Source organism: Ambystoma mexicanum, chromosome 1p (genome assembly GCF_040938575.1).
Source record: "Ambystoma mexicanum isolate Mex_15411 chromosome 1p, UKY_AmexF1_1, whole genome shotgun sequence".
Taxonomy (NCBI): domain Eukaryota; kingdom Metazoa; phylum Chordata; class Amphibia; order Caudata; family Ambystomatidae; genus Ambystoma; species Ambystoma mexicanum.
Genome location: NC_090921.1, coordinates 1070154851 through 1070173216, shown reverse-complemented (window position 1 = coordinate 1070173216; position 18366 = coordinate 1070154851). Strand labels below are relative to the sequence as shown.

The window sequence follows — 18366 nt, the reverse complement described above, 5'->3', positions numbered from 1 at the left end:
ACATTTGAAGTAAATCTCATTTATTGGGTGGAAATGATTAAAAGAGAGGTTCCTCAGAAAATGATGTTGGCACAAAAGCGTCCTGAATATTTTGATGACGACATGGCAAAGGTGCCTGTCTCAGTATGGACTACAGGCCCTTATGACGTAGGTTTACTGAAAGGAGTCAGAGAAGTGAAAATTAAATTGAAACCAGGAGCAATTCTACCCAGAGCACGACAGTATCCCATGTCCAGGGAGGCAGATGAAGAGATTTTTAAGACAATTTCTGCCATGATGGATCAGGGCATCTTAGTGAGTTCAGAGTCGTCATGCAATACTTCGATTTATCCTGTGAAAAAAGGGAAGGGGGGTCTTGGCATTTAATACAAGATCTGCGCCTGATAAACCAGATAGTCGAGGCCGAGTTCCCTCTAGTCCCGAACCCGTCCACGATCCTATGTAATATACCCGTTGAAACACGGTATTTCACGGTGATTGACTTGAAAAATGCATTTTTCTCAATCCCATTGCACAAAGAGTCAAAAGATTTGACGTAATTTACGTTCAGACAAGATTGTCTGAAAAGCACAGGGCTGCCTCAAGGGTATTGTGAATTCCCTTCAAATTTCAACAGGGTCCTGCAGATGGTTTTAAGCAATATTGCATTAGAGAGTGTTGTCTTGCAATATGTGGATGACATTCTAATTTGCAGCACAACATAGGAAAAGTGCAGACGCGATTCCATTCAGATATTGACTTTACTTGCTGAGAAAGGATTTAAAGTTGACAAGGAGAAGTTCCAATTTTGTCAACAAGAAGTGCTATACAGAGGCCAGATGATCTCACATGAAGGGAAAAGGGTTTCCCCTGAAAGAGCTGAAGCCATTTCAAAAACAGCCACACACGATAAAACAAATGCAGAGTTTTCTAGGGTTATGCATTACGTCAGGGTATAGGTCTTTGATTACAGTTCATATACTAAGCCCTTATTACAAGCCTTAAAGAAAGCACAGGCAACAAAGGAAATAATCGTGTGGACTAAAATCATGGAGGAAGGGTTTGATAAACTAAAAAAGGCCATTTGCACAGCCCCAGTTTTAGGGTTTCCCAATTATGCAGAGGAATTCTACTTGTTTTTGCACATGAATGGCAGTGTTATGACAGCAGTCCTTACACAGAAAACCACGTTGGGGTACAAGCTCCAGTCATACTACAGTGGGAATTTGGACCCAGTATTGAGAGGTCACTTCCCATGCAAACAAAGTTTGGCTGCCTCAGCGTTCGCCATAGAAAAAGCTACAACCATTGTGATGGGGTGCCCAATGACGTTATTCGTCGAACACGCATCATTTGCCATTTTAGAGAAACCAAAAGGCACATTGACATCTCCGAGAGCTTCTGCTTATGAAGTGGTCATATCAAATCCAGCGATTAAAATAGTTTGATGCAAAATAGTGAACCCAGCTATGTTTATAGCAGAGCCAGTCACTGAAGGAGAACCAATCCATGATTGCGTGACTATGAAGAATTTTATGATGAGATTCCCAGAGTGAAAGAAAATGCATTGGCTGAAGGAGAAATCGTCTTCATTGACGGTTCTTCGAGGATCGATCAAAATGACGGACAAAGATATACAGGTGCTGCTGTGGTGAAGCACACAGCAAATGGGGAATTTTGAGCACTTATTAGTGCATGGTTACCATCACATTATTCAGCACATGCTGCAGAATTATTGGCATTGATGCTCACACTCGAGAATCACGCAGACCAGGAAGTAATTGTGTACAGTGACTCCGCCTATGTGACGTCGACAGTGCACGCAGGCTCAGCGCACTGGAAAAGGAGGGGCTACCTCCGAGCTGACGGCATGCCAGTACAGCACGCCACCTTATTGGACAGGCTCATTAAGGCACTGCAGCTCCCAGTGGGCATAGCAGTCGTAAAATGTGCCGCCCACACGAAAGGGACAGATTTTTATCTCATGTGGAAATAAAGCAGCAGATACTGAAGCCAAGCGTGTGGCAACCGAAGATGAAATAATCATGAATGTGGAAATGTCTGATGTCCATGAGAAAATTATTGTTGCACGAAGTGAGCAGGAAGGCTATAGCAATATGCCAAAAACACTGTTAATGGAGCTTCAAGGAGAAGCACCACAGGAAGAGAAGAATCTATGGAAGCGAAGAGGGTATTCGTTTAAAAAATATATATATATATATTTTTTTATTAATTTTACAACAGTTAACATGTAACTTCCCCGTCACCCCTCCCCCCGAGATGTTTTGTATGTCAACGCAGTGTCCCGGGACATCTCAATTCCTCCTTATTTAAATAAGTCAATTATCTTTATTTTATGTGGGCACCACTGTTCCATGTAGTTGCTTTGAAGGTAATCAAGGGTTTCTGCCCAATCGTCACTGAATTTCTGATTGCTCCATTGCAATGTGATATATTCCATCGTTATGTATGACCAGACTCTTCTTATCCAGTCCAGTGCCAAAGGAGGGTATTTCTGCTTCCACTTTTGGGCTATTTCCAGCCAAGCTCCGATCAGTAGTCCCATAAAATTTTGTTTCCGGGTTTTCGATATTGTCTTATCTCTCGGGTCCCACATTCCACATAGCCATACTTCCTCTCCCCAGTCCCCCATGCCTGGGACCATTTGCTGCATATGTGCCTTCACTTCCCTCCAGTATTGCTGCAGGTGTGGGCATTCCCACCAAATGTGACGCCAGTCTCCCCCCCCACAGCCCCTCCAACATACATTGGGGATTTTCCGGAACATTGCATGTAGTCTTTCTGGTGTGTAATGCCATTACACACGTACAACCTGCACCTTTTTCAAATCCGGGCCTTTAAAGTGTCATTACAGTTCACACAAAGAATAATTTTCTTGTTGTAAATGAAGCACTTTTAGTCTTGGGCTCAATCCCACCTGAAGATTATGATGCTCGCGCTACAAGCGTCGGATTTCCCGATGCTTGTATCGCGAGCATCAGAATTTTTGTGTGAACCGTAATGACCCATTAAAGGCCCGGATTTGAAAAAGACGCAGGTTGTACGCCGAAACACGTGTCATCCAAGATGGGCTGAAAATTCAAAATAAAAAACTTTATCAAATACAACAGAACTTTTGGATTTGTCATTCATAGCAAAAGGAAATACACCAGTAATTTATCTTGGCGCAAATAAGTGCAGGCACAGTTGCAACTTTTCCTATATCTATAAATGGTTGAGACATATTTTTTCTTTCCATCGTGTGTCATGATGTAATTTTCGAAGGGAGTTAGGTCATTGTTGCTGCTTCTTTTACTCTGGGGGCGTCTAACCAATGATATAATTGTTCATATTTGTATCTGTCCTTAATATTCAAATTGAGCAGCTCGGTGCATTCTTCAAAAGACCCTATCTGGTGACCCTGGAACATGTCCCCGACCATTTTGCATCCTCCTGCCTCCCACTTGTGGAGCGCCCTTTTCTCTGTTCTTCGTGGGAATTCTGGATTTCTGTATAGAGGCATAAAAGGGGCTGGGGCTTTTGTTAATGTACCTTTCTGTGTTGCTTTATCCCATACTTCTAGTGTTTCTTGCATGATTTCACGAATCTGTAGATTGGGATGTCTGTTTCTTCCCGATCCATAATTGGGCCGCCTCATAATATTTTCTAAAGTGTGGGAGGGCACACCCCCCTTGTTTCCTTGGGGCGGTTAGGACCATGTTCGATACTCTCAGGGTTTTCCCTTGCCATTTTAGTCCTTGACGGCTTTCGTTAGGGATGTGAAAAAGGCTGATGGGAGTCTTATCGGTAGGGCTTGAAATAGACACATCAGTTTGAATAGGATGGTCATCTTAATGACCGTTATCCGCGCCCACCATGAGATTGTTAGGGGGTTCCATTTCCCTAAGTCTTGTTTGATGTGCCTTAGTAGGTGAGGGTAGTATTGGGAGTATAGATTTTGTATTTTGTGTGTTAGAGTGATTCCCAAGTATTTAACCCCGGCCTCTGCCACTTTTAGATGTAGATCGGCTGCTACTGATTGAATCTGCGGTTTGTTTCCCGCCAGTATCAGAACTTCTGATTTCTGCCTGTTAATTTTCAGCCCTGACAGGGAGCCAAATGTTTCTATCTCCTTCATGAGGATTGGGAGGGAGTTGCCGGGATCCCCCAGGATCACCAGCATATCGTCTGCATATGCTGCTATTTTATGTGTATTGCCCGCCATTTCTATGCCCGTTATTTCCCCCTTATTTCTTATACATGCGAGTAGTGGCTCCAAGAAGATTGTTTTGTCCCTCTCTCGATCTGAATTTTATTGGATAGTCCTCTGTTAACCGCAAATCTTATATTGGGCGAGTTATAGTTGGCTTTAATCATTCTGATGAAGGAGTCACCCACCCCCATTCTCTGCAGTGTGTGAAATAGGAGCGTTCATTCTACTCGATCAAACGCCTTTTCTGCGTCCAGAGCGAGTATTATTGCTGGGGAAAGTGTTATTCCTACCTTCTCCACTAAGTGTAGAACCCTCTTGATGTTGTTGTGTGTTTGTCTTTCTGTAACGCTCACCTGATTCCCACGGAGGCGCAGGTCTGGCTTCGAGTGCTGATGCTTCTTCAATGGTGAAGCGCAGGACTCTGAAGATGGACAGGAAGGGCCCTCTACTCTGGCTTCTCCGGCTCGCAGGAATATTCCCCTGTGCGTGAAAAGGGAGTATTACCTACTGACTGAGTTATGCTCAAGCCTCCCACTCTCTTCCAACCCTCCACGATACCCTTCCGCGATTCCCCGTGAAGTCTCACCTTAGGGTCAGGAAGGATGAGCTCTCCATCCTGCTTCTGATGCAGGGGCGCGTTGAAACCCAGTTACTTCACTGGATTGAGGATTGATGGGAGTTCAGGTAAGCTTGACTATTCAGGTAAGGCTCTGTAAAAGTTCTGTTGCAAGTTCAAAAGTCCAAGCTTAATAATAATGTTCATTGTCTTTTTGCAGCAAGCGCTAATGCTTATGTCTTTTTTCCCCTTAGGGGCCGGGGTTCGGAATGCCGGAGATATGGCGCCGACCCGAAGTGAAACGTGCAGTTCCAGTTCCAGTAAATGGCAGGTTAGTTCTGGATGAGCGCTCGGGAACTGTCTTTGCATACGCTCATTCAATGTCTTTGTCTTTTTTCCCCCATAGGGGCCGGGGTCCGGAAAATGCCTGGAAGTGGCAAGACCCGAAATGAAATGGGAATGACCCAACAGGTAAGTCTTATTCCCTTCCTTCTCTCACCTCTTATTCTTGTCTTTTTCTCTAGGCTCTGGGAAGTGGCTGTGTATCCGGATGATCGCTGCTGAAGATGGAGGAACCCTGGAAAGGTGAGTGAAATGCAGCGCTGCAGCGATCGTAACGAAATGCTTTTAAAAATAATGTCTTCCCTTTCAAGATCGTCGGTGATGTCTCCGTGGTGCAGTTTTAGCTGGTAAGGTCTCTTGTCTCCCTTTGCAGGTGACCCAGGATGCTGACAGGCGTGGCTGAAGTCCAGATGCAGGAGCTGACACAGTGAGTGTCCAGCTGCGAGGAGCAGAACAACGCGAAGCGTGAGTTGCTGATCGGGTGTGGTTTAAATATCTTTGGAAGAAGTCCCAAGTGTGTATCCTTCCTCCGATCAGGTATGTATCCTTCCCCGACCACACCCGGGTGGAAAGTAGTCCCACATGTAAAGTAGTTCCATTCAGGCCTCAAGAGGGCCTGGATGTGGCAGCATGGTCTGCATCAGGTAAGTGCACATTAAAACACTTGAACACATGTCTAGCTTTATGAGCCTGGCGCCTAAGGCGCCAGGACAGAGGTCCAACATGAGCCTGGCGCCTAAGGCGCCAGGACTGTGTCCAAAGGGCCCCAGCTTGGGCCCGCTGGCACTCCCCTGGGGGAAATGATGCCTGCCTCTGGGGTTGCTGGGTCAGACCTGGCTCCTTGGAGGTAGGCATCATGACACTTTCGGGGACTAAGCCGGATTGATCTTGATGGATCAATTTAGGGAGTACTTGCGTTAACCTGGTGGCTAGGATTTTGTTGTACAATTTAGCATCCTGATTTATCAGCGCAACCAGACGATATCAGGATGGTTGCTCCGGATCCTTGCCTTGTTTGTGTATTACGAGCAGCTTGGCCTCATTCATCGATTGGGTAACGTTCGCTTTGTCTTTAAAGGAGTTAAACAGGTCTGTGAGGACGGGAGGCAGTATATCACTGTAGGTTTTATAAAATTGTGCTGTATACCCGTCTGGGCCCGGGGCTTTATTTCTGGGGAGGTCTCTAATCGCTGTAGTTACCTCTTCCTGAGTGATATCTGTATCTAGTGCTTGCCTCTCCTTGACCGATAATACCGGAAGACTTGTCCCCTCTAGGTAGGTCTTTTGTAGGGATTCGTCTGGTTGGTCTGTCGAGTATAGCTGGCGGTAAAACTTCTCGAATATGGCTCCTATTTCCGTCGTTTGTGTCTTTCTAACCCCCTTATCATCCATCATCGCCATCACTGTGCATTCCTGGACTTTGCCTTTTAGTTGTCTAGCCAATAGTTTATGCGCTCTGTTGGCCTTTATGTAATACCAGTGTTTTGTTCTGATCAGTTGCCTCTCGGCTTTTTTGGTGCAGAGAGTTTTGAGTTGGCCTTGTACGTGTCGCAGAGCTTTTTGTAACTTCATTGTGGGTTTCTGCAGTATTTCTGTTTGAATTTTCCTAATGTTTGCCTCTAGCTCTTTTTCCCATTGGAGGTTGAGTTTCTCCCATTGGGCCTTTAAAGAGATTGTGTCCCCTTGTGACCACCTTTAGCGCTTCCCATTGGGTTTCTATCAGTATTTCTGGGAGATTATTGTTCATTAGGTATTCTGTAATATGCTCTCAGAGGGTGTTCCCTAGCACTGGGTCCCGGATCATCTCCACTGGGAGTCTCCTTTTCCACAATCCGGGAGCCTTAGGGGTTAGCGTTATCTCTGCCCACAGAGGAGCGTGATCTGAGAGTGTAATAGTGCCGATCTCTACCTTACGTGTCTTCCCCAGAATACCTGTCGAGGCCCAGAGGTAGTCTATCCTTGACATTGTTTTATGAACATGTGAGAAGTATGTGAAGCCTTGTTGATTAGTGTTTGTATGCCTCCAGATATCACCCAGCGCTAAATTGGATATTTTCAGTTTCAGGACATTCGAGGTGGAGCCCTGCTCCTGCTGTCTGGGGGCCGATCTGTCTAGGTTGGGGTCCCACGCAATGTTCAAGTCTCCCCCCAATATTATCTCCCCCGTGGCAAACTGTTCTATTTTATCCATTGTGTCTTTGAGGAAGCCCTCCTGCCCCGTGTTGGGAGCATAGAATGCTGCCAGCGTGAGGGGATATCCTTCCATTTCGATGTTTGCTAACAGTTATCTCCCTTGTTTATCTGCCTCGATGCAGAGTATCTGTACCTTTAGGAAGTCCCGGAAAGCGATCATAACTCCCGCTTTTTTGTCTTGCGCGTTAGCCTAATCTTCTCCTTGTCCTGTCCTCTGACATGTGTTTCCTGGACCATTATTCTGTCATATCTACCTTGTTTTAGAAACTGCTCCACCTTTTTCCTTTTGACTGGAGAGTTTAGCCTTCGAATATTTTATGTCAGTATCCTAGTCCCCATCTGTAGTCGGAGGCTTGGGTCTCTGAATGTGTGTCTCAACGTGTTCCCGGTGCCTTAAGAAACATCTCAGTTTCCTCCCTGCCCCAACTTAGCAACCCCCAACTCGCCTAATTCCGCTCCCCCCCCCTAAACTGCCCTGATGTGGGCTCTGGTTCCTATGATCGCTCAGGTGTTGCGCCTTGCGCGCCATGCCCATCCTTCTCAGGGGTAAATTGTAGGGTGTTCTAAACCCTTTTGCATCCAAGATGTCCTTAAATACTTGGTGGACTGCCTCTCTTAGGTCCTTGTCCTCTACTGATTCTGCCACGTTCTTTATTCTGATGTTCGACCTCCTTGAGCATTTTTCTGAATCCTCTGTTTGCAGTTCGAGGTTATGGGTCCGACGCAGCAGTTGTTCCTGGATCTCTGTGTACTGTTGTGTTTCCTCGTCTAGATTTTGCGTTATTTTCTCAAGGGTATCCGTCCTCTCTCCTAGATTTGTAATCTCCTTTCTCAACTTGCACTGCTGTTTTCATATCACTTTTCATAGTCTCAAATTGGGTCTGCATAGAGGTCATGAACTGTGTCTGCAATTCCCCGAACCACGCCTTCATCTCTTCTTTGGTTGCCATTTTGGAGTCTGCTGAGTCCTTGCAAGTCTTCGTGGCTTGTTCTTCTTGGGTTTTCTTTCTGGTCGTGATAGATGGGGTGGAAATTTCCGAGCCCCAAAGTTGTGGCAGGCTCTGGTCCTGCTTCTTCAGAGGTATCTGTTGATTGGATTGCAATGTCCTCCCCCTAGATTTTGACATAGGTGCTGTTGACCTTCTTGTGCTTCTGCCTCTCCCTCTATGCCTGCTCCACTGAGATATTTTCCTGCGTTTCTTGCGTGGCCCCCACTGGTACTGGTTGCTGGGGATCTACACCGTACCCTCCTCGATATGGCTCCTGCTTAGCATTGAGGGTGGTCCCCGCTTTGTGTTATCTGTTCTGTTGACTTCCCAAGTGACCGTTTTCACCTCCTCCCCACGAGGGAGCCTTTGCGTATTGCTGGTCGCTTGATTCGGGGTGCTTCTCCTCCTGGGGAGGCTTCCTATGTTTTCAGCCCTTCTTGTGTCCTTGTCGGGAGCCTTTTTCGGGCTTTTCATTGTCCTCCACCACTTCAGAGTATGGTTCTGAGTGGGGATCAGTTTGTTGTGCTGTAGGGGGGCTTTATTCCCCCTGTGCGTTGTGTCCCTGTGCCCCTCCCTACTGTTTTCTTGGTTTCCCCGGTCTGGGGGAGGTTCTTCGTATTGTGGAGGGGGGGGCCGGGCCCTCTGTGATGTCTCTAGGCGGCTTAGCTGGAATAGTTAGGTCAGGTGAGAGGGGGGGTTCCCCCTACTTCCCACTTAGTTGGGGACACCGGCCCCCCTCTTTTGAATGCTGCATGTACCTCGGCACTGTGTCTTCGTGCCAGTGAGCACCCTCCGCATTGTGCAGACCTGGGCTTTGCTTTTAGTGTGGGCCCCTCAGCTCGTATTGCTCCCTGGTCCATGTACCTGTGGGAGCGGATAGGAGATCTTGCTTTTGTTGGTGTTGCATTTCTTCTATGGGTCCGCGATTTCTTTCCCTTCTTTGTCCTTTGCTCCGGAGGTCCCGACTACCACCTCTTCCGTGCTGCTCTTGGTGCGCGGAGCAGGGATCTCGCTGCTCCGCTTCTGGAGGCTGCCCTCTTTCACGATGCCACCCCTCTCTGCTGCCGGGCTCTTCCTATGTATCAGGTTGTGTCGCCTGAAGCCTCTTGCCCTCCCGGTTCCCTCGGGTTCCTATAAGCCTGGGTGTCTTCGGGGCCGCGTTTGCTGGGCGGACCTGTCTTCATCGGTGTCCCAGTGTTCCCCTAGACTCGGGTGCCGTTGGGTCCTTTCCTCGTCCCCGCTCAGAGGCGAGGATATCCTCCACTTCTCTCTCAGCTCCTCCTATGGGCACGGTCACCCCACTCCGAAGCCACCTGCTCTGTCGGGCTCTGCCCATGTCCGGGTCACTTCCCATGGGCTCAGTGGTTGGCTGTCTTCCGAGTACGCCCGGCATCTGGGGGGCTCCTTCTCTCGGTCCTTGCTGTGGGTGTCGGTGTACCCCGATGCTCGCCGTGTGCCTCGTCCTCTGCCGTATCGCTTATCCTCCAGCCACCTTAAAGTTTATTAGTGTTTCCTCTGCTTTATTAAGAATCTTTATTGTAGCGGCCTGGAAGGGGGGATGGAGCGACGCTCAGGCACGTACACCTGCCATCGCCGCCATCTTGAAAAATCGAGGGCGTTCTTTAAACCCCTCCGAAAGCTTGTGGCAGCAAGACAGCACTGGTAAACCGGTGATGCCTGTAGCCTTTTTGAAGATAGCACTAGAACAGTTACACTATCCAGTGCACATAACAAAAGAGAATCTAGCAGCAACAATTGCTGAAGACTGTTTTATACCAAACTTGGCAGAACACGTTGCATTTTTATGGTAAACTGCATAATCTGTCAGCAGTTCACGGCTGGGCATATACTACGTGTGATTAGAGGAGTCATCCCAAGGCCTAATGGGCCTTTTCAGCACTTGCATATCAATTATGTCGATATGATTCAAGTATGTAACGGGTACAGGTATTTAATTGTTGTGGTGTGTCCATTCTCTAGATGGATATGATATGATAGGTTATTTATAACACGCTTAATACATAGAGGTTTCAAAGCGCGGACCCGGGGATAGAACCTGTGGTGCTCCGTGTCGTCTTGCTTCCAAGGCGAGCACGTTGCCGCTGAGCTATCCTCCCGAAACTAGGAATAGAAGCAGGTCCATGTACACACCCAGATTCTACATGTGTGGCCAAATTCCTGGTGAGGGAGGTGTTTCCCAGATGGGGAGTGTGTGAAGTAATGAGGTCAGATAATGGTCCTCATTTTGTTAATGTAGTATTTGAACAGATCAGCTTGTTGCTTGGTATAAAGCACACATTTTCATCAGCGTATCATCCTAAAGGGAATGGGATCTGCAAGAAGCTAAATGGCTTGTTAAAGGAAAGGATAGCCAAGGGATGGTTACACTGTCTTCCACTGGCACTGTATGGACTCAGAAACCAACCTGGTTCTGATCACCATCTCACGCTGCACAAAACCGTGCCAGGCAGAAGTATGCGAACGCCATTAATACCTCGGTCTAGAACTAGATGTGAGGCTCAGCCAACAGAAGAAGTGTTAGGATTGGAAATGCAAAACTACTTGAATTGCATGACATCTTGTTTTTCTGTCATTTAAAGACAGCTGCAGCGACAAGAATGGTGTAGGGCAGTACAGAACACAGAAGGAGATGCTACAACAGATAAAGTTCCAGAATTACGTGTACCTCAATTATTCCCTGGGGACTTAATGAGAAATCCCGCAAGGAAAAAGTGGGACGAGCCAAGGTTCTATGGCCCATTCACTATAGAGGACGTTGCACTCTCTGCAGTCAAGTTACAGGGAAGAAGAGCTTGGATCTTCCTGGGCGATGCCAAACCATACATCGGAGAAATCCCTCTGCCCACACCCCACCACGAGGAGACTACAGACAATGGGGAAGAACCACAGCACGTGTAGACTAGATCCATGATGAGGAAGAAGGACGCATGACCAGTCAAGCAAAGGGCAAGAAACCTTTGTGCAAAGTTGTGACTTAGTTCTGGACATTTCCTTTAAACATATGAAGGGAAGAAGGGCACAAAACACGAACGCTCTGTGCATCCTAGTTGTAGGGTGAAGGAACAAAACTGCATTTATAAGCCACAAAATAGCTTGTTGACTTTGAACTTTGGACTGAGGCACATTGAAGCCTTGATAAGAAAAGCTATGCTGAATTTTGAGCTAGGATACATAAACTGGAAGAGAATACAGTATCCTGAGGCCTTCACACAGATTCTTTGTTTGGACTCACTTATGGTGTCACGCAATAATGACCTCACCAAAGACATTCTGATCTATTTCGAGTTAGAATTGAGGTCCTACCAGTCGCTGGTGGGAAGGCTCACAAACATAACAGAGTTCCTTCAAGATCCTGAAAAAGAAAAGACAATAAAGAGGCTGCTCACAGTGATTGCAGAACAGTTTCTTTTACTTCCGGAGTACAGCGAAGACAAGACAAATGTCCCTATCACAAGAGAATAACAGACTAGCCAATGCTGTGTTTTTTCGCTTAATTGAAGACTTTCCAGAACTTGTAGGGAGACATGCCAATGTCGACGTCCTCACTTTCATCAGAGATCCAGCAAACACTACACATCTGAGAATGCTCCTGCATAGCATTGTGATTCAGGTCGAACTTTCCAGTCATCGAAATCACAGAAGAGTGTAGAAACTTTCCTTCGAGGGACAGATCGTGAAGGTTTTGCCAAGGACTTCACTTTTGTTTATGCTGACAAGAAAACAACATGTTGTCTGGAGTGAAGCAGATTAGAAGCATAGACTGGGAATTGGTCTATATGAAACATGCAAATTAAGACTTACTGAATTTATTGCCTCATTTGGAACTTTCGTTCGTGGAAAGAAGACTGTTTCCAGAGACAAGAGACAGTCTATTATTCGGACCAAGAGGATAATCGGTCCAGCACTTGTGATCTACAAGTAGAGACAGCAGAGTCCAGATATAGTGACACTGTTTAGCATGCATTAAAAAGATTAGTTTTGCTTCCTTAGATGATGGAGATGGGAAGCCAGAACAGCAGCATAATCCTCCCCCGTGAGGAGAGACAGTCATATTGGCCCAGGAACAAATGCTGCAAGATCACCTACAAGTGTATAATTTACACATGCATTGTGTTCATTATCATACTGTTGTCATGAACGATTAGAACAGCGTTTTGTATAGGTGCACAAAGCATTCAGATTCCTGTGCGCCCAACTAATGATGTACGCATGAAACCTACAAAGGTGCCCAGACCTTACACAGTCATTCCAGTTCCTAGAAAGAATGATAGAGTGACTGAGCTGATGGATGTGATAAACAATGGCATGCACACAGCACTTGTATTAACAAATGGATTGGAACGCCGGAGACCGGGTCGTAAAAGTAAATCAGATAAGGGATTGATGAAAGGTACATCTACACAGATAATAGACACATACACACCTGGTCTAGTGTCAATGGCATCAGAATCACATTCTAGAGAATGGGGAAAGTTTGCACCAACAACGATGAGAAGTTCTACGCCAAAAGAAGTTGAGCGAAAAATGGAGAAAGCTGAACATTTAAAGGTACAAAAGGCTCTAGAGAATAAGCAAATAGAGACAACACCGGCAAGCACACCTGATACAACGAGACATAATATCAGGACATTGCCTGAAAGAAAGACATGGACAGAAATTTTGAGAGACATTTTCATGCCAAGTTGGTATGTTGAAAGGATGAAGCATATTGCACTTTCTCCTACTCGAATAATACAAGTGGAAACGCCCAGATCATTGATAGAGATGCCTGAGAATCTTCCAGCAAGAAGGAGCTACACAGACGTACTGCGTGACATGCTTGTCAAAGCTCATATCAAAAGAATAAGCCAGAAGAAGCACACAAGAAGAGAATAACAAATTGAACGATTACCTGGACAGCACAGCACACTTGGGAAACAACATATGGTACCAACATATGAATGAAGTTGGAAGACAAACTTCAGATGAAGAATGCTGTTAGTGCACTCCTACCGTACAGCATGGGGACGTCAAAAATCTTCGTAGCTGTTGAGATAGATGTCAAAACAGCACACTGCCTATCACATATAGCAATGTGCACGACCAGAGGCCAGCTCATGGGAAGTGATGCTTCGCTCAAATGGGCATCTGAAGCACTGATCCAGATGAATATGATTATGTCCAAGACATAAAGACGAGAAATAATGGCAAAACCAAGAATATTGTGACAAGATATGAGAAACCTGGAGTAAAAGGAGCAGAAATCAGTAGAGAAACAAACAAAAAGCTGAACGTCAAAGGAAAATCTACAGAAGACGCTCGAAGATGGAAGGACAGAGGTCAAATGCAAATATGGGGAACAGTGCTTTCTCCAGAAGGATGGGAGAAAGGAGTGGTGATCTGCAGAGCATGGATTATATTGGCTACTATAAATAAACAATTGAAAATGCACAAATGATATGCAAACCATTATGGCTGAGGCTTGCAAGACTGCTGACATGGGTCGAAGACAGAGGAAGACCCTTGCAGATAGTGCTCTTGGATAGTACCAAGCTCTGCTTCAGAAACAGTGGTACAAGAAAAATGGGAGAGAACCAGAACTGTGGACGAATCTTCGATGCAACAGGAATGATGCATGGAACTGCAGTGATCATGGATCATTATTGGGCGTGTGGAGCCAAAGCATATATCAGATTGCCAAAGAATTGGGGAGGCATATTTACATTGGTGAACGTCCATGTACCAGAGTTGGTGATTCCAAAGAGTGATCTGAATATTGACAACTTCCCAAAAGCAGATGCTCACCTGAGAAAGAAGAGATCTGTGGAAGTGATAAGCCGAATCAAGAGAGAAAATTACTTCTCTGCCAAATCGATAGAAGCCTTTGATGCAATTCCATATGAACACAGGTTGTTCAGCATGACCTCATCTGTGTTCACAACAATCCTGATGCCAAGAATTCAGGTTGGAGCAAATACTAAATGGTTGTAGATAACCAGAAGGGAGTTACTGCAGACCATCAACACGACCATAAAGGGATTTAATGCAATCAAGGAAGAGTTAAGACGCTCCAGAACAGATACGTCCTAGACATGATCACAGCCATGGATGGAGGTATTTGTGCAAAAATCGGAGAATCATGTTGAACATTTCATACCGTCACACGATGACGAACATGGAACCTTAACAGAAGCCATAGGTATGCTGACACAACTACAGAATCAGATGATAGATGAAGTTGATGATGACAGTTGGTTTGGAACACTGTTTTCATGGGTTCCACAATGGATGGCAGATGCATTCAAGTTCCTAGGAGCCATGTTGGTGATGATATTGCTTGGATTCTGTATAATCAATAATAATCTCTCAGTGCCAGAAAACTGCAAAAAAAGGCCATAGGGATGAAAATCATGATTGATGTTGGGTCAGGATGGAAGCCCAAGGACCTGACTGACGAAGAAATAAGAGATTTTGTGAAGGCCAGAATTTATGCACCAGAAGGAACAAAGTTCATGTATCCTAGAAAACTTAGAAAATATGTGGGAAGATGGATCTACTGCAATCCAAGTGGAGAATGTCAACTAATGACATGGAACAAAGATGAGCATGTGAGAACCGCAGGATGCTTGAAGGGAGTCATAAAGATATGGAACCCAAAGAAGCATTTATTCAGACCTAGATGTCTAGATCCAGAGGATGAAATTAAAGTGGAGCTAAAGAAGGAATTGAGAGTGGTTGATGAATTGCCCAGAGGGGGGAGTGAAGAGGAAGTGCCAAGTGTCAACCACACTCCAGCCACCCCTTTCGTAGTACCCAGTACTTTCACATCAAAGTATGTGACGTATGATGAACAAATAAACCAGCAAAGAGCAGCAGTTGGGCCCTGCCCTGTGCCTATTAGAGTAACAACACCTATTGAAGTACCGACACCTAAGAAAACATGGACAGTAAGGTACCCATTGAGAAAGCCATATCTACAGTCAAGATGGAATGACGGTTGTCAAAATGGAATACCCGAAGAAGCCAAGATCATAAAGGAAGACGAATGGTGACGTCATAAGAAATCGGACTGACGCACATATAGAAGATATAATGACCTGAGAATACTGACAAAGAGACGAAAATACCATGCATAAGTGACAAATTGAGCCTAAGGTGAAGAAGTTGATGTCAAGATTCAGAAACTTAAGCCATATGCACAATGAAGATATTCAGTTAGTTTAAACGTATACAGATGCAACAAACCGCAAGAAGCAGAGAAATCATTAAGCTTGCTTATGCTTAGTAGTAAAATAGATTGCAGCAAGCGCCAACATATACATATATATACCTCAAAAACACTTTATACATGAGTGGAACTCCACTACGCACATGAGCAGAATTGAACAAAGGTTACTAAAGGTCTCGAGAGGAGAGTGTTGCAGCAATCAAATCGAGAATTAAAATGTAGCGAAACCCAAAGAAACTGAAGGTATCCATGCCAAGAAGCCAAGGTCGTATCAGGTTGGAAAAGGCCAACAGTGGATACAATTAAAGAGAAAAGAACAGAGTATCCTGTTCAGAAAGGTCAAGATAAGCCACGGATGGTGGAAGACTGGCAGAATTAAATCAAATACATGAAAATACATGAAGAAGAGGCTATTCTCACTGTGTCCTAGCCACGTGACAAGGCAGGCAGGAAGGGATGAGACTTTCACACCTACACATGGATCCCTGCCATAGCCATACTCCTTAAAGAAATCTCAGACCAAGAAGCAGACTCGAGGAAAACCTACAAAGCAGTAATTGACACATGACCACTGAGGTGATGATTGATTGTAACATACTTGGAGGGAAGCTGTGGTGCAGACTAACTCACTGCAACAGGCTGGTCTTTCTGCATGCTCTTAGACGTAAGTGGAAAAGTATGAATGGGGTTGATGCCAACCCAATCATAGTGGACCGTGTAATCTAGGGTTCTATAGTGAGTAGAGCAAAAGCAGATGTCCTACTTTTAGTGATGTTCATAGTGGCCATTTTGAAGCAAGGGCTTAGTTGCCCCACCTGACATTGATTGTCCAATCCCCTCTCCCCGTTACCACATACAGATATAGTACCTATGATAAAGTTACCTTCCTGTAACCAATCACGTTTCATGGTAGGTTTTTAAGATTGCGCGTCAGTGATGACGAATTTTTGCTATATATATTGCGTTTTTTCTGAAATTAAGTGGGAGTTGAAAGAGAGAAGATTGAGCGGTTGCTGAGGTTCGTTGTACTCCCCATTTTATGTACTTGTCATTAAACAGACTCCCTTTGCCAAACTATTGAGTTGTTATGGTTATTTGATGCATGAGTATGAATCTGCAACCCCATCTATCTTGAGGGTACTGCTACTCATCTTAAAGGGCTGTTTGGAGATCCCCAATCAGAGGGCTGGCTGGAGACCATCCAGTGCAGAGGGTTTCTTGTTCATCCTCTGACAAACTGGCCTGTCACCTGCTCCAAAGGCAATACCGACTCTCTGTCCACACCAAGAAGAGAGCCCACATCCAAGCCTGTCTCTCTGCGGCATCTAATAACTTGGCTGAACTATTTAAAATCTGCAAGGAGCAGGCCAACCTTGCTGCAGTCTCTACTCCTCCTGTCGCCTCACAGGCTCTTTGCAATGACCTTGCCTCTCACTTCATCTCAAAAACCCAGGACATCCTGTCCACCCTCCCCTCCGCCCCTCTCCTTCTGTGAATGCTCACCCTCCTTCAGCCACCCCCACACCCTCTTTCTCATCTTTTCCTTTTTTCTCCCCTGACAAGGTCGCTAGACAAGTCCGATCTATGAAAGCCTTGTGAAAACAGGTTAATCCCTGTTCCTCTAAAACCATCAAAGGACCACATTGATTCCTTCGCTCCAGCCCTTGCCGATATCTGCAACCACTCCTTTGTCTCAGGAGCCTGATCCCCTACCCCTCCAGAAGCATACTCTTGTGCTTCCCCTTCTCAAGAAACTCACAGCGGATCCTTCTTGCCTGGCTAACTATCACCCAATTTCCATTACTCCTTTTCTGGTACAAATCCTGGAAAAGCTCACCATCTCTCAGCTTAACCTCCATTCTGATTCTGTTGGCTTTCTCCACGAACATCAGTCTGGATTTAGAGCTGCCAGAAGCACAGAAACTGCTCTCCTGAACCTCTGTGAAGATGTGCTCTCCAACCTTCACTCTGACATTCCCTCAGTCCTCATCCTTCTCGAACTCTCTTCTGCGTTCGATACGGTCAACCATACCATCCTGCTCAAACGTCTCCATGACAACCTGGGTATCACTGATCAGGCTTTGGCCTGGCTGACCTCTTTCCTCTCTGATCGACCCTCCCAGGTCCAACTTGGGTCCTTCCTTTCATATATCTCCTTTTCTACTTGTGGAGTTCCCCAGGAGCCTAACCTCTCACCCTGGCTGTTCAGCCAATACTTGGCAACTCTTGCCCACAGCATTGCCATTTTCTGTTCCAATATCCAGTGCTATGCTGATGATACCCAAATCATTTTCAGACATCCCTCTGCCACCTCCTCTCCTTCTCTCATCTCTGATTGCCTAAATGCCATTCAGGGATGGTGTGCCACCAACAATCTCTGCCTAAATGACAGCAAGACGGAGATCCTCCTCATTGGCACACCTTCACCCTCCTTTCCCTCACTCTCTGGCCGGCCTCCCTTGGCCGTCCTCCTACCCCAACCTGTGAGGCTAAGAACCTCGGGGTCATCTTGGATTCCACGCTTTCCTTCTCTGCCCACATCTCTGATGAATCTAAAAAGTCTAACTTCCTCCTGCATCTCCTCTGAAGTACTCTGCCTTTCCTCTCCTTCCCCCAGAAGCCCACTGTCTCCGTAGCCCTGGTTCTCTCTATTATGGACTGTTGTAACAGCCTCTTTCTAAATCTACCTGCCTCTACCCTCTGCCCTTTACAACTCATCCAGAACAGGACTGCAAGACTTGTCCTTGTCCTCAAACCCTGGGATCGTATCTCTCCAGCCCTGAAATCTCTCCACTGGCTCCCAGTGGATGCAGTGAATACATTCAAAACCTTCTGCATTATCCACAAGGCTTTCTGGAGCCTAGGT

At 45.8% G+C, this 18366-nt stretch overlaps 1 protein-coding gene across 3 annotated transcripts in view; it reads left to right on the top strand.

The window, feature by feature from the left end:
* The window catches only part of LRRC71 (leucine rich repeat containing 71), a 1520862-nt gene that overhangs the window by 1355664 nt on the left and 146832 nt on the right, over positions 1-18366 (top strand). The window lies entirely within an intron of this gene.